This window comes from Hemitrygon akajei, chromosome 1 (genome assembly GCF_048418815.1).
Source record: "Hemitrygon akajei chromosome 1, sHemAka1.3, whole genome shotgun sequence".
Lineage (NCBI taxonomy): Eukaryota > Metazoa > Chordata > Chondrichthyes > Myliobatiformes > Dasyatidae > Hemitrygon > Hemitrygon akajei.
In genome coordinates, this window is record NC_133124.1 from 1,523,460 (window position 1) to 1,545,550 (window position 22,091).

At 47.0% G+C, this 22,091-nt stretch overlaps 11 non-coding genes across 11 annotated transcripts; all 11 read right to left on the reverse strand.

Moving 5' to 3' along the window:
• Window positions 1-7,534: 7,534 nt before the first annotated feature.
• On the reverse strand, window positions 7,535-7,620 carry trnay-gua (transfer RNA tyrosine (anticodon GUA)). Its single transcript is given in 2 exon segments — window positions 7,535-7,570; window positions 7,584-7,620. It is a non-coding gene; the product is annotated as a tRNA-Tyr (tRNA).
• A 512-nt stretch (window positions 7,621-8,132) lies between these two features.
• Window positions 8,133-8,205, reverse strand: trnaa-ugc (transfer RNA alanine (anticodon UGC)). The gene has a single exon. It is a non-coding gene; the product is annotated as a tRNA-Ala (tRNA).
• A 3,828-nt stretch (window positions 8,206-12,033) lies between these two features.
• On the reverse strand, window positions 12,034-12,106 carry trnaa-agc (transfer RNA alanine (anticodon AGC)). The gene has a single exon. It is a non-coding gene; the product is annotated as a tRNA-Ala (tRNA).
• A 1,620-nt stretch (window positions 12,107-13,726) lies between these two features.
• Window positions 13,727-13,812, reverse strand: trnay-gua (transfer RNA tyrosine (anticodon GUA)). Its single transcript is given in 2 exon segments — window positions 13,727-13,762; window positions 13,776-13,812. It is a non-coding gene; the product is annotated as a tRNA-Tyr (tRNA).
• A 482-nt stretch (window positions 13,813-14,294) lies between these two features.
• On the reverse strand, window positions 14,295-14,367 carry trnaa-agc (transfer RNA alanine (anticodon AGC)). Its single transcript has one exon. It is a non-coding gene; the product is annotated as a tRNA-Ala (tRNA).
• Window positions 14,368-15,982: 1,615 nt separating this feature from the next.
• trnay-gua (transfer RNA tyrosine (anticodon GUA)) lies at window positions 15,983-16,068 on the reverse strand. Its single transcript is given in 2 exon segments — window positions 15,983-16,018; window positions 16,032-16,068. It is a non-coding gene; the product is annotated as a tRNA-Tyr (tRNA).
• Window positions 16,069-16,550: 482 nt separating this feature from the next.
• On the reverse strand, window positions 16,551-16,623 carry trnaa-agc (transfer RNA alanine (anticodon AGC)). Its single transcript has one exon. It is a non-coding gene; the product is annotated as a tRNA-Ala (tRNA).
• Window positions 16,624-18,238: 1,615 nt separating this feature from the next.
• On the reverse strand, window positions 18,239-18,324 carry trnay-gua (transfer RNA tyrosine (anticodon GUA)). The gene is given in 2 exon segments: window positions 18,239-18,274; window positions 18,288-18,324. It is a non-coding gene; the product is annotated as a tRNA-Tyr (tRNA).
• Window positions 18,325-18,806: 482 nt separating this feature from the next.
• Window positions 18,807-18,879, reverse strand: trnaa-ugc (transfer RNA alanine (anticodon UGC)). Its single transcript has one exon. It is a non-coding gene; the product is annotated as a tRNA-Ala (tRNA).
• A 1,615-nt stretch (window positions 18,880-20,494) lies between these two features.
• trnay-gua (transfer RNA tyrosine (anticodon GUA)) lies at window positions 20,495-20,580 on the reverse strand. The gene is given in 2 exon segments: window positions 20,495-20,530; window positions 20,544-20,580. It is a non-coding gene; the product is annotated as a tRNA-Tyr (tRNA).
• A 482-nt stretch (window positions 20,581-21,062) lies between these two features.
• trnaa-ugc (transfer RNA alanine (anticodon UGC)) lies at window positions 21,063-21,135 on the reverse strand. The gene has a single exon. It is a non-coding gene; the product is annotated as a tRNA-Ala (tRNA).
• Between the last annotated feature and the right edge of the window lie 956 nt (window positions 21,136-22,091).

A 22,091-nucleotide genomic window follows, 5' to 3' on the forward strand; every position in this document is an offset into this window, starting at 1 on the left:
CGTTTCAACGTTCAGCTTTCCTGGATCATTATGTTCCGGCGGGACCTCATATGGGAGAATCAGATCTTCTTCATGGTGTCAGGGGAAAACCTAGTTTGAAACGGGGTCCTGAATAGACCCGATGAATTGTGCTGTTATTAAGAGGGAGAGGGAGAGGGAGAGGGAGAGGGAGAGGGAGAGGGAGAGGGAGAGAGAGAGAGAGAGAGAGAGAGAGAGAGAGAGAGAGAGAGAGAGAGAGAGAGAGAGAGAGAGAGAGAGAGAGAGAGAGAGAGAGAGAGAGAGAGAGAGAGAGAGAGAGAGAGAGAGAGATGTTATGGTTCTCTGCCAGCGTCTTTACATTTTCGCCGAGGTCACTTGCCTGCTTGTAGAGTTCCTGCAGAAAGTGGAGGGCAGAGCAGGTTGATAGATAGATAGATAAATAGATAGATAGATAGATAGATAGATAGATAGATAGATAGATAGATAGATAGATAGATAAATAGATAGATAGATAGATAGATAGATAGATAGATAGATAAATAGATAGATAGATAGATAAATAGATAGATAGATAGATAGATAGATAGATAGATAGATAGATAGATAGATAGATAGATAGATAGATAGATAGATACTTTATTCATCCCCATGGGGAAATTCAACTTTTTTCCAATGTCCCATACACTTGTTGTAGCAAAACTAATTACATACAATACTTAACTCAGTAAAAAAATATGATATGCATCTAAATCACTATCTCAAAAAGCATTAATAATAGCTTTTAAAAAGTTCTTAAGTCCTGGCGGTAGAATTGTAAAGCCTAATGGCATTGGGGAGTATTGACCTCTTCATCCTGTCTGAGGAGCATTGCATCGATAGTAACCTGTCGCTGAAACTGCTTCTCTGTCTCTGGATGGTGCTATGTAGAGGATGTTCAGAGTTATCCATAATTGACCGTAGCCTACTCAGCGCCCTTCGCTCAGCTACCGATGTTAAACTCTCCAGTACTTTGACAGCTGGTGTCCAACATGTGGAGATAAAAAGCCAGGTCCGCTGTTACACAGACACACCAAGACACACAGTGCGGACACTGGACGAGATTTGCTGCACCCACAAGAAGGTGGGGGTTTTGGAGGATCGATTCGGGGAAATAGATCAGTGACTCATAGTGTGAAAAGGTGCAACCGGTGGGGAATTATTTGTGAGTCCATCCTTACCTGGGTGATAATTCTACCACTGAAGGACGGTCGTACGTATCAGGTCATAGTCCGTGACCACAACAGGACTTCGGAAGACAATGGGAAGATCGACGGCATCAGCTCTCAATATATTTGCATTTATTTTACTGTATTGCTTAGTTACTAATAAACACTATTAATTTATAGCAATACCAGACTCCAAAGTGTTTTTCCATTTCTGCTGGTTCTTTAACCCGGTCGCGGGGTATGTGACAATGGACATTTTCAAATCTGCTAGTCTTATCTGTTTCTTTGCAGCATCCTCTTATATTTATCCAGTCAAGTCAAGTCAACTTTGATTGTCATTTCGACCATAACTGCTGGTAGAGTGCATAGTAAAAATGAGACAACGTTTTTCAGGACCATGGTGTTACATGACACAGTACAAAAACTAGACTGAACTACGTAATAAAAAACACACACACAGAGAAAGCCACACTAGAATACAGACCTACACTGGACTGCATAAAGTGCACAAAACAGTTCAGGCATTACAATAAATAATAAACAGGACAATAGGGCAAGGTGTCAGTCCAGGCTTCAGGTATTGAGGAGTCTGATAGCTTGGGGGAAGAAACTGTTACATAGTCTGGTTGTGAGAGCCCCAATGCTTCGGAGCCTTTTCCCAGACGGCAGGACGGAGAAGAGGTTGTATGAGGGGTGCATGGGGTCCTTCATAATGCTGTTTCCTTTGCGGATGCTGCATGTAGTGTAAATGTCCGTGATGGCAGGAAGAGAGACCCCGATGATCTTCCGAGATGGTACAATTTCCGAACCAGGCAATGATGCAGTTGCTCAGGATAGTGGTCGCTCTCAATAGTGGTCGCTCCGTGCCCTCCTGAAGACAACAACCATCCGTTTTGTTTTGTTCACATTAAGAGACAGGTTGTTGGCTCTGCACCAGTCTGTTAGCCGCTGCACCTCCTCTCTGTAAGCTGACTCGTCGTTCTTGCTGATGAGACCCACCACGGTCGTGTCATCGGCGAACTTGATGATATGGTTCGAGCTGTGTGTTGCAGCACAGTTGTGGGTCAGCAGAGTGAACAGCAGTGGACTGAGCACACAGCCCTGGGGAGCCCCCGTGCTCAGTATGATGGTGTTGGAGATGCTGCTCCCGATCCGGACTGACTGAGGTCTCCCAGTCAGGAAGTCTAGTATCCAGTTGCAGAGGGAGGTGTTCAGGCCCAGTAGGCTCAGCTTTCCAATCAGTTTCTGAGGGATGATTGTGTTGAATGCTGAACTGAAGTCTATGAACAGCCTCCGAACGTATGTGTCTTTATGGGGAAACTGCAGCAAAATGTCAAGTCAGCAATCAGCTGATTGACTGAAGTCCATCATCACTGAACGATATGTCTGCCTCCGGGACGATGATAGGAAGGACAACACACTGTGGGCATAGCAAACCTGCTGTTCCAACAGCCACTTGTGTAGGGAGCCCTAATTATCATCTCCAGTGCGATGAATACACATCTACCCCTCTATTTGACAGCGCACTCTTCAAACCTCTTGCAGAAATATGAAGATTTTTCTCCCGACGTTAAACCTCATCTAATCTATGGAAACGACATAAAACCGAGCAGAAAGCCGCTAGATGTCTTTACTTATATCAGTGCCCTCCAACGGTGTGCCGAAATTCAGATTCTGACATCCCTTGCTCGTGTGAATTTGGAATCTCTGAAACAAGAGTGACGGCTGAAAGTCTTCCAACGGAAAGGTTACCGAAGCTCTGTGGTACGGAATTGATGATTTGGGTGATGAAAGAAGTCCGGATCCTTTGAGCCGCAATCGAACCAGCGACCTCAAACTGACCCCATTTCCTCTACAGTCCTCCGCTCTACCAACTGAGCTGTCGAATGACAACCGATAGCAAAATTCCTGCCGACAACGTTTATGGAGATTTGTTCCTGGTGTTTGTCGACCAACGGCAACAGCCTGCCAATTGCAACTTTCTAATCCTTCCAGCACTGGGGTCCACTGGCAACGGACGACGCGTCTCACCGCGCTTCTGACAATTCTCGTCACGATTCCCACACAGGTCTTTGCTATTCTTAACCCGCTCAAATCAAAGCCTTCTCAACTCTCTCATTTCACCCAGTGTCTAGGGCAATTTTCTTCTAACAACTTACCTGATTATATGTCTGAATGCTCGCCTGAAGCGAATCGTTTACTGAAACACCAGCTGCCAGCTAGCTTTTCCTCCTATCTGCTTTCAACGCAGCAAACCTACCACATTTTCTCCCTGCCCTTCGACTGAGACACTTTCCGCTCCATGTCCGCCAGCCGCATTTTTGTACATTCCAAGCTTCGCAGCAATTTGATGAGGCGAATTCCTCTGAATACAAAATGTCAATGGAGATTGCGAGCATCGATCTTGCTACCTCTCGCATGCTAAACGAGCGCTCTACCATTTAAGCTAATTCCCCAGCACATCCCTAAAACCTCCTATAATTTGCTCCGTCCGACAACCACCGTTGCATGCCTCCGCCTACTCACCGATGCATAATCAGCCTCTCACAGACAGGCACACTCACTCATCAACCGACTACCCAGACACACATACTGATGCTCTCTGCCACTGTCAGTATGATTGTCCCCAAACTACAATTCATTCTCCGGCATAAAAAGAATTATCCTTCTGTCTATTTTTACAACTAATTGTAATAGCAGTTGGAATTGATGTCTCCAGTTGAATGTAGTGACTAACGTTCAGCGTACAATCACTTCCTCACAGACACACGGAAACATACCGTGTAATGTGTCGCTGCCGTGAACATGCATACTCACTTCAGCTGAAATCTGTATCCTCAACACCCAGTTATCATCAACACCACCACAGTTAGCAATTTTTCAGCATTCACCTTTCCTGGATCATGACGCCCCGGCGGGTCCTCATATGTCAGAAGCGGAACGTCTTCATGAACTAAGGAGATGGCCACGTTATCCACTTCTTATGGAAGATTATACAACTCCATCTTCGACTGAACACTCTGCTGGAAATCCACACTGCTGTCAAAGAGAGCATTCTCATATCTGCCATTCCCATCTATTTCTTTGTCGCATCCTCTGACATTTTTGGAAAACTGCAGCCTAATGTCTAGTCACCTGAAAAGCTGGATGACTGAATTCCATCATCACTGGACGATTTGCCTCTCTCCTGGACGATGACAGGAAGGACAACACACTGCGGACATACCCACACGGGAAACCTGCTGTTCTAAGAGCTCCCTTGTGCAGGGATCCCTAGGTTCTTGCTCCAGTCCACTTAATGTACACCTACCTCTTCTATTTCACAACTCACACTTTAAACCTCTTGCAGACATACGAAGATTTTTCTCCCGACATGTGCCACCACACAGATAAGCAGAAGTGGCACCTCAAATGATCTATGGAAACGTCATAGGAACTATAACAATGCCATAGAACCATAGAACACTACAGCACAGTACAGGCCCTTCAGCCCTCCATGTTGTGCCGACACATATAATCCTTAAAAAAAGTACTAAACCCACACTACCCCATAACCCTCCATTTTTCTTTCATCCATGTGCCTTTCCAAGAGGCTCTTAAATACCCCTAATGTTTTAGCCTCCACCACCATCCCTGGCAAGTCATTCCAGGCACTCACAACCCTCTGTGTAAAAAACTTACCCCTAATGTCTCCCCTAAACCTCCCTCCCTTAATTTTGTACATATGCCCTCTGGTGTTATTGAGAAATATACCTGTCATAATCACTATATATACCTGAAATATAATCGCTATGTACTAGCAATTTACTATACTATGTAATCACTCCTATGTACTGAATATTACAATGTATTATTTTACTAGACACATTTTACTATGTATTGTTTTACTAGATACCTTGTATTCTCTTAGCTACATACTATGGCAGTTAAAGAACACCTGTTTAGCTAGCAGCACTAATTAGCTGAAATGTACTCCATATATTATACAATAGAATGGCTTATGAAGAGATAACGGAGGCAGACAGGATGGTATGAACAGGAACCATAATGTGAGGGAGATTAAGGGAGACTGACTGAGAAACAACCGTGGCCAGGAATGAGGCCCAAGATGTGAACTGGAAAGAAATACTGGTTGCGCACCGAAAGCTAGACAAGAGCGTTTGATTAGTTAATGTATAGATGATATGCAACTAAAAATTGATTGGGTATGCTGATAAAACCGAAATTTAACTGAGATAAGAAATTACTATAAAGAATGCTGTACACCGGAGCTTGGTGGGCTTTCGGTGACAAGTTCATTGATTGCCTCAGCCTTTGTTTGCAAATAAAGGTTAAAACTTCTCGAAGAATTGTCTGCGTCTCCTGGTCATTTCAAGTAACCACGACGGTGTTTGCTATTGGTGCCCTGGGAAGCAGGTAGTGACTATCCACCCTATCTATGCCTCTCATAATCTTGTAGACCTCTATCAAGTGCTCTCTCATTCTTCTGCGCTCCAAAGAGAAAAGTCCCAGCTCTGCTAACCTTGCTTCATAAGAAAATGCCGCTAGATGGCTTTGCTTTTATCGGTCCCTTCGAACTGTGTACACAGATTCTGATGCTGGCATCACGTGCTCGTGTGGATTTCGAATCGCTGAACCTAGAGTGATTGCTAAAAGTCTTCCAACGAAGAGATTACCGATGATCATTCTGGGCCTTCGTGGCCGTCTCCTTATTGTACACTTGCTATGAAGGCAAGTGTTGTATCCTATTGTTACTTTAGGACCAGTGAGAGCTGCACTGTCAGGGCAGCAAGCGTGAGGAAATAGCGCTCGGAAATGTGAACCAGGAACCTGGTGGCCTTGCATTTTAAGTGATAAGATGCCTCTGTATTCTGTCCCGTCACGAGTCGTAGCGAAAGCACTCTTGTGCCATCCGGAAGCTCTGTGGTATGTAATTAATGATGGGCGCAGTAAAAGAAGACCTGATCCTTCGAGCCGGAATCGAACCAGCGACCTAAGGATGACTCCATTTCCTCTACAGTCCTCCGCTCTACCAACTCAGCTATCGAAGGAAAAGCGACACCTTTTTCTCCACGTAGGCTCCTACCGATAATCATTATGCAGAATTCAGCCTGGCATCTGTCGACCGATGGCAAAAGCCTGCCAATGGCAACTATCTCGTCCTTCCAGCACTAGGGGCCACAGGTCACGGGATGATGCATATCTCCGCGCTTCTGACAATTCTAGGTACCCTACGATACCAACACAGCACTTTCATCGTACTTGCCCGTTCAACTCAAAGGTTACTCAGCTTTCCCTTTTCACCAGTAACCAGTGCGATTTCCTTCTAACCAGGAACGGGGTACTGATTGTGGAAGATCAGCCATGATCAGACTGAATGGCGGTGCAGGCTTGATGGGCCGAATGGCCTACTCCTGCACCTATTGTCTACTGTCCATTCGGATGGCGGCGTCATCCACTTCTGACAGATTGTACAACTCTATCTTCAACTGAGCATTCTGCTGGAAATCGACACTGCTGTCAAAGAGAGCATTCTCGAATCTGCTACTGCCGTCTATTACTTTGCAGAATCCACGAAATTATTCGGAAAAATGCAGCCAAACGTCTAGTCAGCTGAAAGCTGAATGACTAAAGTCGATAACTACTGGACCATTTGCCTCTGTCTGGACGGATGATAGGCAAGAGAACACAGTGCGTACATAACCATACCGCAAACCTGTTCCAAGAGCTCCCTTGTGCAGAGAGCCATAACGTCTTCTTCCGGTCACTTAATGTACAGCTACCTCTTCTATTTCGCAGCTCACACTTCAATCCTCTTGGAGAAATATGAAAAATTTTATTCCGACATGTGCCACCACACAAATGGGGAGACGTGCCCCTCAGCTGATATACGAAAAGTACAACAGGCAGACAATACTACCGCTAGTTAGCTTCGCTTAATACGGTGCCCTCCAACGATGTGCCGAAATTCAGATTCTGGCATCCCTTGCTCTGCCGCTTTGGAATGGCTGAAGCTAGAGTGACTGCAAAAAGTCTTCCAACGAAGAGGTCACCGATGTTCCCCCTGGGCCTTTGTGTCAGTCTCTTCCTCTATACACTTGCTACGAAGGGCAGATTTCGATCTTTCTATTACTCAGGGAGCGGTGAGAGCTGTGGTATTGTCAGGGCAGCCTGCGTGAGGAAACAGCGTTCTGAAGTGTGAGCGAGTGAACAGCTGGCATTGCCTATTATATGCTCAAATGCCTGTTTCTACTGTCCGGTCAAGAGTCGTAGCGAATGCATTTTTGTGCGCGCCAGCAAAAAGCTCTGTGGTATGTAATTGATGATGGGCGCAGTAAAAGAAGGCATGATCCTTCGAGCCGGAATCGAACCAGCGACCTAAGGATGACTCCATTTCCTCTACAGTCCTCCGCTCTACCAACTGAGCTATCGAAGGAAAAGCGACACCTTTTTCTCCACGTTGGCTCCTACCGATAACCATTATGTAGAATTCAGCCTGGCACCTGTCGACCGATGGCAAAAGCCGGCCTATGGCAACTATCTCGTCCTTCCAGCACTGGGAGCCACAGGTCACGGGATGATGCATATCTCCGCGCTTCTGACAATTCTACGTACACTACGATACCAACACAGCTCTTTCATCGTCCTTGCCCATTCAAATAAAAGGTGACTCAGCTTTCTCTTTTCACCCAGTATCCAGGGCAATGTCCTTATAGCCACTCACCTGATTTATGCCTGAATCGTCGTCTGCAGCTCATGCATTACTGAAACACCAGCTGCCAGCTAGCTTTTCCTCCTATCTGCTTTCAACGCAGCAAACCTACCACATTTTCTCCCTGCCCTTCGACTGACACACTTTCCGCTCCATGTCTTCCAGCCGCATCTTTGGTGCATTCCAAGCTTCGCAGGCACTTGATGAGACGAATTCCTCTGAATACAAAATGTCCATGGAGAATGCGAGCATCGATCTCGCTACCTCTCGCATGCAAAGCGAGCGCTCTACCATTTGAGCTAATTCCCCAGCACATCCCGCTAACCTGCTATTATTTGCTCACCCCGCAAACACCATTGCATGCCTGCCCACTGTTCAGCGATACACAATCAGCAGCTCACCTACAGTCACTCACTCATCAACCCACCAATCACACACACTCACTCACTCATCAACCCACCAGTCACACACACATACTCACGCTCTCTGCCACTGTCAATATGCATGACCTCAATCTGCAGTTCATTATCCACCATGAAACCTATTATCCTTCCATCCCTTTTTACAACTGCTTGTTATAGCAGTTTCAGTTGATCTCTTCAGTTCAATGTAGCGACTAACATTCACTTTACCATCGCTTCCTCACATAGACACCGACGCATACCGTGTAATCTGCCGCGTGCCCTCTCCCCATATCCCTTAACTCCGCTATCTATAAGAGCTCTATCTAATTCTCTCTAGAATGCATCCAGAGACTTGGCCTCCACTGCCTTCTGGGGCAGAGCATTCCACATATCCACCACTCTCTGGGTGAAAAAGTTTGTCCGCATCTCTGTTCTAAATGGCCTACCCCTTATTCTTAAACTGTGGCCTCTAGTTCTGGACTCGCCCATCAGTGGGAACATGCTTCCTGCTTCCAGTGTCCAATCCCTTAATAATCTTATATGCTTCAATCAGATCCCCTCTCATCCTTCTAAATTCCAGTGTATACAAGTCCAGTCGCTCCAATCATTCAACATATGACAGTCCCGCCATTCCGGGAATTAAACTTGTGAACTTACGCTACATTCCCTCAATAGCAAGAATGTCCTTCCTCAAATTTGGAGACCAAAACTGCACTCAATACTCCAGGTGGGGTCTCACTAGGGCCCTCAACAGCTGCAGAAGGACCTCTTTACTCCTATACTCAATTCCTCTTGTTAATAAAGCCAGCATGCCATCAGATATCTTCACTGCCTGCTGTACCTGCATGATGGATTTTATTGACTGATGTACAAGAACACCTAGATCTCGTTGTACTTCCCCTTTTCCTAACTTGACTCCATTTAGATAGTAATCTGCCTTCCTGTTCTTGCCATCAAAGTAGATAACCTCACATTTATCCACATTAAACTGCATCAGCCATACATTTGCACGGATCTATGGACTGTTCCGCCTCAGAAGGCAGTGGATGTCAATTCTCTGGACTGAAAGAGTTAGATTGAGCTCTTAAAGATAGCAGAGTCAAGGGATATGGGCAGAAGGCAGGAACGGGGTGAAAGATTATGGATGATCAGCCATGATCAGACTGAATGGCTGTGCAGGCTCGATGGGCGGATTGGCCTACTCCTGCACCTATTGTCTACTATCCATTCAGATGGCGGTGTCATCCACTTCTGACAGATTATACAACTCCATCTTCAACTGAGCATTCTGCTGGAAATCTACACTGCTGTCAAAGAGAGCATTCTCGTATCTCCCATTGCCGCCTATTTCTATGCAGCATTCTCGGACATTTTTGGAAAACTGCAGCCAGATGTCTAGTCAGCTGAAAAGCTGAATGTCTGAAGTCGATCATTACTGGAGCATTTGCCTTTGTCCTGGACGGATGATGGGCAAGAGAACACAGTGCGTACATAACCATACCGCAAACCTGTTCCAAGAGCTCCCTTGTGCAAAGAGCCATAACGTCTTCATCCGGTCACTTAATGTACAACTACCTCTTCTATTTCGCAGCTCACACTTCAATCCTCTTGGAGAAATTATGAAGAATTATCTTCCGACTTGTGCCACCACACAAATGGGCAGACGTGCCCCTCACCTGATATATGAAAAGTAGAACAGACCGACAACACTACCGCTAGTTAGCTTCACTTTATACTGTTACGAAGGATGAACAACTCTGATGGGCAGAAGGGTGCAGAGTGGCCCATGGCCCCCATTTTGGAGAATCGCAAATCGCTACTGTTTCGATGCTGTTATCAAGGAAGTAAGATAGATAAAGGAAATCTGCCAGGGCAGTTGTTATTGATAACAGCTCATGAAAGTTAATGAGAGAGAGACACAGCTAAGAGTTACCCAGGGTGGATCGTCTCCTAGTGACAAAAGAGGAGATTTACTGCTATTGTCTTTTGGAGAAAGATTGTTTACTTGGTACTGTTCTATTCATTGAAATCCCTCAGGGGACAGCCAGAGTAGGCTGGTGTGATGGGTTAAGTCATTCAAACCAGATTGACACCTGAGACCCCGTGAGTGGGGATAAAATTGAGGTCTGGGGTGACACACCTCAGACACACCAGGAGAAACGCCAGTGAGCAGCAGAAACCCACGAGACAGTGTGGGACATCGGAGACCGAACGAAGGGTCGGTAAATTTTAACTCACAGTGTTTATATCAAGACCGGTGGGGGCTTGTGTGTGTGTCCACCCTTGCCTGGGTGACGAGTCCACCACGGAAGAACGGTCTAGCTAAAGGACGGAGGGGTCACACTTGAATGGCCACAACAAGGACACATCGATGGATCGAAATCGTAAAGAAAGGTTGGCAAAGACCATAGCTGTTACTGTTTGCGCGCTCTCTTTCTCTAGTCTCTCTCTCTCTCCAACAATTGCAATACATTGACTGACAACTACCGCAGCCTGCATGAACGGAACTGAACTTTACATTTCCATATGACAATTCATTTTCCCCGGGACAACCATAAAGCCTCTTTTATTATTGATTATTATTATACCCGCACTTTTAGGTTTAGTATCGCTAACGTATATTATCTGTATATTTGCATTGATACTGATTTATATATTTTTACTAAATAAACACTGTTGAAAATACTACCACCAGACTCCAAGGGACACTTCTATCTTTGCTGGTAAGACACAAAGTTCCGGGGTAGGTAATAATACGGTGCGCTCCAACGATGTGCCGAAATTCAGATTCTGGCATCCCTTGCTCTGTCGCTTTGGAATGGCTGAAGCTAGAGTGACCGCAAAAAGTCTTCCAACGAAGAGGTCACCGATGTTCCCCCTGGGCCTTTGTGTCAGTCTCTTCCTCTATACAATTGCTACGAAGGGCAGATTTCGATCCTTCTGTTAAACAGGGAGCGGTGAGTGCTGTGGTACTGTCAGGGCAGCCTGCGTGAGGAAACAGCGTTCTGAAATGTGAGCGAGTGATATGCTGGCATTGCCTATTATGTGCTCAAATGCCTGTTTCTTCTGTCCCGTCAAGAGTCGTAGCAAATGCATTCTTGTGCGCGCCAGCGAAAAGCTCTGTGGTATGTAATTGATGATGGGCGCAGTAAAAGAAGACATGATCCTTCGAGCCGGAATCGAACCAGCGACCTAAGGATGACTCCATTTCCTCTACAGTCCTCCGCTCTACCAACTGAGCGATCGAAGGAAAAGCGACAATCATTATGCAGAATTCAGCCTGGCATCTGTCGAGCGATGGCAAAACCCGGCCTATGGCAACTATCTCGTCCTTCCAGCACTAGGGGCCACAGGTCACGGGATGATGCATATCTCCGCGCTTCTGACATTTCTACGTACACTACGATACCAACACAGCTCTTTCATCGAACTTGCCAAGTTCAAATAAAAGGTGACTCAGCTTTCTCATTTCACCCAGTATCCAGGGCAATGTCCTTATAGCCACTCACCTGATTTATGCCTGAATCGTCGTCTGCAGCTCATGCATTACTGAAACACCAGCTGCCAGCTAGCCTTTCCTCCTATCTGCTTTCAACGCAGCAAACCTACCACATTTTCTCCCTGCCCTTCGACTGACACACTTTCCGCTCCATGTCCGCCAGCCGCATCTTTTGTGCATTCCAAGCTTCGCAGGCACTTGCTGAGACGAATTCCTCTGAATACAAAATGTCCATGGAGAATGCGAGCATCGATCTCGCTACCTCTCGCATGCTAAGCGAGCGCTCTACCATTTGAGCTAATTCCCCAGCACATCCCGCTAACCTGCTATAATTTGCTCACCCCGACAAACACCATTGCATGCCTGCCACTGTTCAGCGATACACAATCAGCAGCTCACCTACAGTCACTCACTCATCAACCCACCAATCACACACACTCACTCACTCACTCATCAACCCACCAGTCACACACACATACTCACGCTCTCTGCCACTGTCAATATGCATGACCTCAATCTGCAGTTCATTATCCACCATGAAACCTATTATCCTTCCATCGCTTTATACAACTGTTTGTTATAGCAGTTTCAATTGATCTCTCCAGTTCAATGTAACGACTAACATTCACTTTACCATCGCTTCTTCACAGAGACACCCACACGTACCGTGTAATCTGTCGCATTCGTGAACATCCATATTCACCGCAACTGAAATCTAACCCCTCAAAAACAAGATTTCACCAACAACACACTTAATAAAAATAGTTGAGGAAACACTTTTTCACCCCGATAGCTGCGGATCTATGCAATGCTCCGCCTCAGGAGGCAGTGGAGGCCAGTTCTCTCGATTGAAAATGTTAGATAGGGCTCCTAAAGATACCAGGGTCAAGGGATATGGGCAGAAGGCAGGGACGGGGTGCTGATTGTGGATGATCAGCCATGGTCAGACAGAATGGCGGTGCAGGCACGATGGGCGGAATGGCCTACTCCTGCACCTACTGTCTACTGTCCATTCAGATGGCGACGTCATCCACTTCTTTCAGATTGTACAACTCCACCTTCAACTGAGCATTCTGCTGGAAATCTACACGGCCGTCAAAGAGATCTTTCTCGTATCACCCATTGCCGCCTATTTCTATGCAGCATTCTCGGACGTTTCTGGAAAACTGCAGCCAGATGTCCAGTCAGCTGAAAAGCGCAATGACTCAAGTCGATCATTCCTGGAGCGTTTGCCTTTGTCCTGGACGGATGATGCGCAAGAGAACACAGTGCGTACATAACCACAACGCAAACCTGTTCCAAGAGTTCCCTTGTGCAAAGAGCCATAACGTCTTCATCCGGTCCCTTAATGTACAGCTACCTCTTCTATTTCGCAGCTCACACATCAATCCTCTTGGAGAAAAATGAACAATTTTCTTCCGACTTGTGCCACCACACAAATGGGCAGACGTGCCCCTCACCTGATATACGAAAAGTACAACAGGCCGACAACACTACCGCTAGTTAGCTTCGCTTTATACGGTGCCCTGTAACGATGTGCCGAAATTCAGATTCTGGCATCCCTTGCTCTGTCGCTTTGGAATGGCTGAAGCTAGAGTGACCGCAAAAAGTCTTCCAACGAAGAGGTCACCGATGTTCCCCCTGGGCCTTTGTGTCAGTCTCTTCCTCTATACACTTGCTACGAAGGGCAGATTTCGATCTTTCTATTACTCAGGGAGCGGTGAGAGCTGTGGTACTGTCAGGGCAGCCTGCGTGAGGAAACAGCGTTCTGAAATGTGAGCGAGTGATATGCTGGCATTGCCTATTATGTGATCAAATGCCTGTTTCTTCTGTCCCGTCAAGAGTCGTAGCGAATGCATTCTTGTGCGCACCAGCGAAAAGCTCTGTGGTATGCAATTGATGATGGGCGCAGTAAAAGAAGACCTGATCCTTCGAGCCGGAATCGAACCAGCGACCTAAGGATGACTCCATTTCCTCTACAGTCCTCCGCTCTACCAACTGAGCTATCGAAGGAAAAGCGACAATCATTATGCAGAATTCAGCCTGGCATCTGTCGAGCGATGGCAAAACCCGGCCTATGGCAACTATCTCGTCCTTCCAGCACTGGGGGCCACAGGACACGGGATGATACATATCTCCGCGCTTCTGACATTTCTACGTACACTACGATACCAACACAGCTCTTTCATCGTCCTTGCCCGTTCAAATAAAAGGTGACTCAGCTTTCTCTTTTCACCCAGTAACCAGGGCAATGTCCTTATAGCCACTCACCTGATTTATGCCTGAATAGTCGTCTGCAGCTCATGCATTACTGAAACACCAGCTGCCAGCTAGCTTTTCCTCCTATCTGCTTTCAACGCAGCAAACCTACCACATTTTCTCCCTGCCCTTCGACTGACACACTTTCCGCTCCATGTCCGCCAGCCGCATCTTTGGTGCATTCCAAGCTTCGCAGGCACTTGATGAGACGAATTCCTCTGAATACAAAATGTCCATGGAGAATGCGAGCATCGATCTCGCTACCTCTCGCATGCTAAGCGAGCGCTCTACCATTTGAGCTAATTCCCCAGCACATCCCGCTAACATACTATAATTTGCTCACCCCGACAAACACCATTGCATGCCTGCCACTGTTCAGCGATACACAATCAGCAGCTCACCTACAGTCACTCACTCATCAACCCACCAATCACACACACTCACTCACTCATCAACCCACCAGTCACAAACACATACTCACGCTCTCTGCCACTGTCAATATGCATGACCTCAATCTGCAGTTCATTATCCACCATGAAACCTATTATCCTTCCATCCCTTTATACAACTGTTTGTTATAGCAGTTTCAATTGATCTCTCCAGTTCAATGTAGCGACTAACATTCACTTTACCATCGCTTCTTCACAGAGACACCCACACGTACCGTGTAATCTGTCGCATTCGTGAACATCCATATTCACCGCAACTGAAATCTAACCCCTCAAAAACAAGATTTCACCAACAACACACTTAATAAAAATAGTTGAGGAAACACTTTTTCACCGCGATAGCTGCGGATCTATGCAATGCTCCGCCTCAGGAGGCAGTGGAGGCCAGTTCTCTCGATTGAAAGGGTTAGATAGGGCTCCTAAAGATACCAGGGTCAAGGGATATGGGCAGAAGGCAGGGACGGGGTGCTGATTGTGGATGATCAGCCATGGTCAGACAGAATGGCGGTGCAGGCACGATGGGCGGAATGGCCTACTCCTGCACCTACTGTCTACTGTCCATTCAGATGGCGACGTCATCCACTTCTGACAGATTGTACAACTCCACCTTCAACTGAGCATTCTGCTGGAAATCTACACTGCCGTCAAAGAGATCTTTCTCGTATCACCCATTGCCGCCTATTTCTATGCAGCATTCTCGGACGTTTCTGGAAAACTGCAGCCAGGTGTCTAGTCAGCTGAAAAGCTGAACGACTAAAGTCGATAACGTTGGAGCATTTGCCTTTGTCCTGGACGGATGATGGGCAAGAGAACACAATGCGTACATAACCACAACGCAAACCTGTTCCAAGAGTTCCCTTGTGCAAAGAGCCATAACGTCTTCATCCGGTCCCTTAATGTACAGCTACCTCTTCTATTTCGCAGCTCACACATCAATCCTCTTGGAGAAAAATGAACAATTTTCTTCCGACTTGTGCCAACACACAAATGGGCAGACGTGCCCCTCACCTGATATATGAAAAGTACAACAGGCCGACAACACTACCGCTAGTTAGCTTCGCTTAATACGGTGCCCTCCAACGATGTGCCGAAATTCAGATTCTGGCATCCCTTGCTCTGTCGCTTTGGAATGGCTGAAGCTAGAGTGACTGCAAAAAGTCTTCCAACGAAGAGGTCACCGATGTTCCCCCTGAGCCTTTGTGTCAGTCTCTTCCTCTATACACTTGCTACGAAGGGCAGATTTCGATCTTTCTATTACTCAGGGAGCGGTGAGAGCTGTGGTACTGTCAGGGCAGCCTGCGTGAGGAAACAGCGTTCTGAAATGTGAGCGAGTGATATGCTGGCATTGCCTATTATGTGCTCAAATGCCTGTTTCTTCTGTCCCGTCAAGAGTCGTAGCGAATGCATTCTTGTGCGCACCAGCGAAAAGCTCTGTGGTATGCAATTGATGATGGGCGCAGTAAAAGAAGACCTGATCCTTCGAGCCGGAATCGAACCAGCGACCTAAGGATGACTCCATTTCCTCTACAGTCCTCCGCTCTACCAACTGAGCTATCGAAGGAAAAGCGACAATCATTATGCAGAATTCAGCCTGGCATCTGTCGAGCGATGGCAAAACCCGGCCTATGGCAACTATCTCGTCCTTCCAGCACTGGGGGCCACAGGACACGGGATGATGCATATCTCCGCGCTTCTGACATTTCTACGTACACTACGATACCAACACAGCTCTTTCATCGTCCTTGCCCGTTCAAATAAAAGGTGACTCAGCTTTCTCTTTTCACCCAGTAACCAGGGCAATGTCCTTATAGCCACTCACCTGATTTATGCCTGAATAGTCGTCTGCAGCTCATGCATTACTGAAACACCAGCTGCCAGCTAGCTTTTCCTCCTATCTGCTTTCAACGCAGCAAACCTACCACATTTTCTCCCTGCCCTTCGACTGACACACTTTCCGCTCCATGTCCGCCAGCCGCATCTTTGGTGCATTCCAAGCTTCGCAGGCACTTGATGAGACGAATTCCTCTGAATACAAAATGTCCATGGAGAATGCGAGCATCGATCTCGCTACCTCTCGCATGCTAAGCGAGCGCTCTACCATTTGAGCTAATTCCCCAGCACATCCCGCTAACATACTATAATTTGCTCACCCCGACAAACACCATTGCATGCCTGCCACTGTTCAGCGATACACAATCAGCAGCTCACCTACAGTCACTCACTCATCAACCCACCAATCACACACACTCACTCACTCATCAACCCACCAGTCACAAACACATACTCACGCTCTCTGCCACTGTCAATATGCATGACCTCAATCTGCAGTTCATTATCCACCATGAAACCTATTATCCTTCCATCCCTTTATACAACTGTTTGTTATAGCAGTTTCAATTGATCTCTCCAGTTCAATGTAGCGACTAACATTCACTTTACCATCGCTTCTTCACAGAGACACCCACACGTACCGTGTAATCTGTCGCATTCGTGAACATCCATATTCACCGCAACTGAAATCTAACCCCTCAAAAACAAGATTTCACCAACAACACACTTAATAAAAATAGTTGAGGAAACACTTTTTCACCGCGATAGCTGCGGATCTATGCAATGCTCCGCCTCAGGAGGCAGTGGAGGCCAGTTCTCTCGATTGAAAGGGTTAGATAGGGCTCCTAAAGATACCAGGGTCAAGGGATATGGGCAGAAGGCAGGGACGGGGTGCTGATTGTGGATGATCAGCCATGGTCAGACAGAATGGCGGTGCAGGCACGATGGGCGGAATGGCCTACTCCTGCACCTACTGTCTACTGTCCATTCAGATGGCGACGTCATCCACTTCTGACAGATTGTACAACTCCACCTTCAACTGAGCATTCTGCTGGAAATCTACACTGCCGTCAAAGAGATCTTTCTCGTATCACCCATTGCCGCCTATTTCTATGCAGCATTCTCGGACGTTTCTGGAAAACTGCAGCCAGGTGTCTAGTCAGCTGAAAAGCTGAACGACTAAAGTCGATAACGTTGGAGCATTTGCCTTTGTCCTGGACGGATGATGGGCAAGAGAACACAATGCGTACATAACCACAACGCAAACCTGTTCCAAGAGTTCCCTTGTGCAAAGAGCCATAACGTCTTCATCCGGTCCCTTAATGTACAGCTACCTCTTCTATTTCGCAGCTCACACATCAATCCTCTTGGAGAAAAATGAACAATTTTCTTCCGACTTGTGCCAACACACAAATGGGCAGACGTGCCCCTCACCTGATATATGAAAAGTACAACAGGCCGACAACACTACCGCTAGTTAGCTTCGCTTAATACGGTGCCCTCCAACGATGTGCCGAAATTCAGATTCTGGCATCCCTTGCTCTGTCGCTTTGGAATGGCTGAAGCTAGAGTGACTGCAAAAAGTCTTCCAACGAAGAGGTCACCGATGTTCCCCCTGAGCCTTTGTGTCAGTCTCTTCCTCTATACACTTGCTACGAAGGGCAGATTTCGATCTTTCTATTACTCAGGGAGCGGTGAGAGCTGTGGTACTGTCAGGGCAGCCTGCGTGAGGAAACAGCGTTCTGAAATGTGAGCGAGTGATATGCTGGCATTGCCTATTATGTGCTCAAATGCCTGTTTCTTCTGTCCCGTCAAGAGTCGTAGCGAATGCATTCTTGTGCGCACCAGCGAAAAGCTCTGTGGTATGCAATTGATGATGGGCGCAGTAAAAGAAGACCTGATCCTTCGAGCCGGAATCGAACCAGCGACCTAAGGATGACTCCATTTCCTCTACAGTCCTCCGCTCTACCAACTGAGCTATCGAAGGAAAAGCGACAATCATTATGCAGAATTCAGCCTGGCATCTGTCGAGCGATGGCAAAACCCGGCCTATGGCAACTATCTCGTCCTTCCAGCACTGGGGGCCACAGGACACGGGATGATACATATCTCCGCGCTTCTGACATTTCTACGTACACTACGATACCAACACAGCTCTTTCATCGTCCTTGCCCGTTCAAATAAAAGGTGACTCAGCTTTCTCTTTTCACCCAGTAACCAGGGCAATGTCCTTATAGCCACTCACCTGATTTATGCCTGAATAGTCGTCTGCAGCTCATGCATTACTGAAACACCAGCTGCCAGCTAGCTTTTCCTCCTATCTGCTTTCAACGCAGCAAACCTACCACATTTTCTCCCTGCCCTTCGACTGACACACTTTCCGCTCCATGTCCGCCAGCCGCATCTTTGGTGCATTCCAAGCTTCGCAGGCACTTGATGAGACGAATTCCTCTGAATACAAAATGTCCATGGAGAATGCGAGCATCGATCTCGCTACCTCTCGCATGCAAAGCGAGCGCTCTACCATTTGAGCTAATTCCCCAGCACATCCCGCTAACATACTATAATTTGCTCACCCCGACAAACACCATTGCATGCCTGCCACTGTTCAGCGATACACAATCAGCAGCTCACCTACAGTCACTCACTCATCAACCCACCAATCACACACACTCACTCACTCATCAACCCACCAGTCACAAACACATACTCACGCTCTCTGCCACTGTCAATATGCATGACCTCAATCTGCAGTTCATTATCCACCATGAAACCTATTATCCTTCCATCCCTTTATACAACTGTTTGTTATAGCAGTTTCAATTGATCTCTCCAGTTCAATGTAGCGACTAACATTCACTTTACCATCGCTTCTTCACAGAGACACCCACACGTACCGTGTAATCTGTCGCATTCGTGAACATCCATATTAACCGCAACTGAAATCTAACCCCTCAAAAACAAGATTTCACCAACAACACACTTAATAAAAATAGTTGAGGAAACACTTTTTCACCGCGATAGCTGCGGATCTATGCAATGCTCCGCCTCAGGAGGCAGTGGAGGCCAGTTCTCTCGATTGAAAGGGTTAGATAGGGCTCCTAAAGATACCAGGGTCAAGGGATATGGGCAGAAGGCAGGGACGGGGTGCTGATTGTGGATGATCAGCCATGGTCAGACAGAATGGCGGTGCAGGCACGATGGGCGAAATGGCCTACTCCTGCACCTACTGTCTACTGTCCATTCAGATGGCGACGTCATCCACTTCTGACAGATTGTACAACTCCACCTTCAACTGAGCATTCTGCTGGAAATCTACACTGCCGTCAAAGAGATCTTTCTCGTATCACCCATTGCCGCCTATTTCTATGCAGCATTCTCGGACATTTCTGGAACACTGCAGCCAGGTGTCTAGTCAGCTGAAAAGCTGAACGACTAAAGTCGATAACGTTGGAGCATTTGCCTTTGTCCTGGACGGATGATGGGCAAGAGAACACAATGCGTACATAACCACAACGCAAACCTGTTCCAAGAGTTCCCTTGTGCAAAGAGCCATAACGTCTTCATCCGGTCCCTTAATGTACAGCTACCTCTTCTATTTCGCAGCTCACACATCAATCCTCTTGGAGAAAAATGAACAATTTTCTTCCGACTTGTGCCAACACACAAATGGGCAGACGTGCCCCTCACCTGATATATGAAAAGTACAACAGGCCGACAACACTACCGCTAGTTAGCTTCGCTTAATACGGTGCCCTCCAACGATGTGCCGAAATTCAGATTCTGGCATCCCTTGCTCTGTCGCTTTGGAATGGCTGAAGCTAGAGTGACTGCAAAAAGTCTTCCAACGAAGAGGTCACCGATGTTCCCCCTGAGCCTTTGTGTCAGTCTCTTCCTCTATACACTTGCTACGAAGGGCAGATTTCGATCTTTCTATTACTCAGGGAGCGGTGAGAGCTGTGGTACTGTCAGGGCAGCCTGCGTGAGGAAACAGCGTTCTGAAATGTGAGCGAGTGATATGCTGGCATTGCCTATTATGTGATCAAATGCCTGTTTCTTCTGTCCCGTCAAGAGTCGTAGCGAATGCATTCTTGTGCGCACCAGCGAAAAGCTCTGTGGTATGCAATTGATGATGGGCGCAGTAAAAGAAGACCTGATCCTTCGAGCCGGAATCGAACCAGCGACCTAAGGATGACTCCATTTCCTCTACAGTCCTCCGCTCTACCAACTGAGCTATCGAAGGAAAAGCGACAATCATTATGCAGAATTCAGCCTGGCATCTGTCGAGCGATGGCAAAACCCGGCCTATGGCAACTATCTCGTCCTTCCAGCACTGGGGACCACAGGTCACGGGATGATGCATATCTCCGCGCTTCTGACATTTCTACGTACACTACGATACCAACACAGCTCTTTCATCGTCCTTGCCCGTTCAAATAAAAGGTGACTCAGCTTTCTCTTTTCACCCAGTAACCAGGGCAATGTCCTTATAGCCACTCACCTGATTTATGCCTGAATAGTCGTCTGCAGCTCATGCATTACTGAAACACCAGCTGCCAGCTAGCTTTTCCTCCTATCTGCTTTCAACGCAGCAAACCTACCACATTTTCTCCCTGCCCTTCGACTGACACACTTTCCGCTCCATGTCCGCCAGCCGCATCTTTTGTGCATTCCAAGCTTCGCAGGCACTTGATGAGACGAATTCCTCTGAATACAAAATGTCCATGGAGAATGCGAGCATCGATCTCGCTACCTCTCGCATGCAAAGCGAGCGCTCTACCATTTGAGCTAATTCCCCAGCACATCCCGCTAACATACTATTATTTGCTCACCCCGACAAACACCATTGCATGCCTGCCCACTGTTCAGCGATACACAATCAGCAGCTCACCTACAGTCACTCACTCATCAACGCACCAATCACACACACTCACTCACTCATCAACCCATCAGTCACAAACACATACTCACGCTCTCCGCCACTGTCAATATGCATGACCTCAATCTGCAATTCTTTAACCACCATGAAACCTATTATCCTTCCATCCCTTTATACAACTGCTTGTTATAGCAGTTTCAATTGATCTCTCCAGTTCAATGTAGCGACTAACATTCACTTTACCATCGCTTCTTCACAGAGACACCCACACGTACCGTGTAATCTGTCGCATTCGAGAACATCCATATTCACCGCAACTGAAATCTAACCCCTCAAAAACAAGATTTCACCAACAACACACTTAACAAACATAGTTGAGGAAACACTTTTTCACCGCGATAGCTGCGGATCTATGCAATGCTCCGCCTCAGAAGGCAGTGGAGGCCAGTTCTCTCGATTGAAAGGGTTAGATAGGGCTCCTAAAGATACCAGAGTCAAGGGATATGGGCAGAAGGCAGGGACGGGGTGCTGATTGTGGATGACCAGCCATGGTCAGACAGAATGGCGGTGCAGGCTCAATGGGCGGAATGGTCTACTCCTGCACCTATTGTCTACTGTCCATACAGATGGCGGCGTCATCCACTTCTGACAGATTGTACAACTCCATCTTCAACTGAGCATTCTGCTGGAAATCTACACTGCCGTCAAAGAGATCTTTCTCGTATCACCCATTGCCGCCTATTTCTATGCAGCATTCTCGGACGTTTCTGGAAAACTGCAGCCAGGTGTCTAGTCAGCTGAAAAGCTGAACGACTAAAGTCGATAACGTTGGAGCATTTGCCTTTGTCCTGGACGGATGATGGGCAAGAGAACAC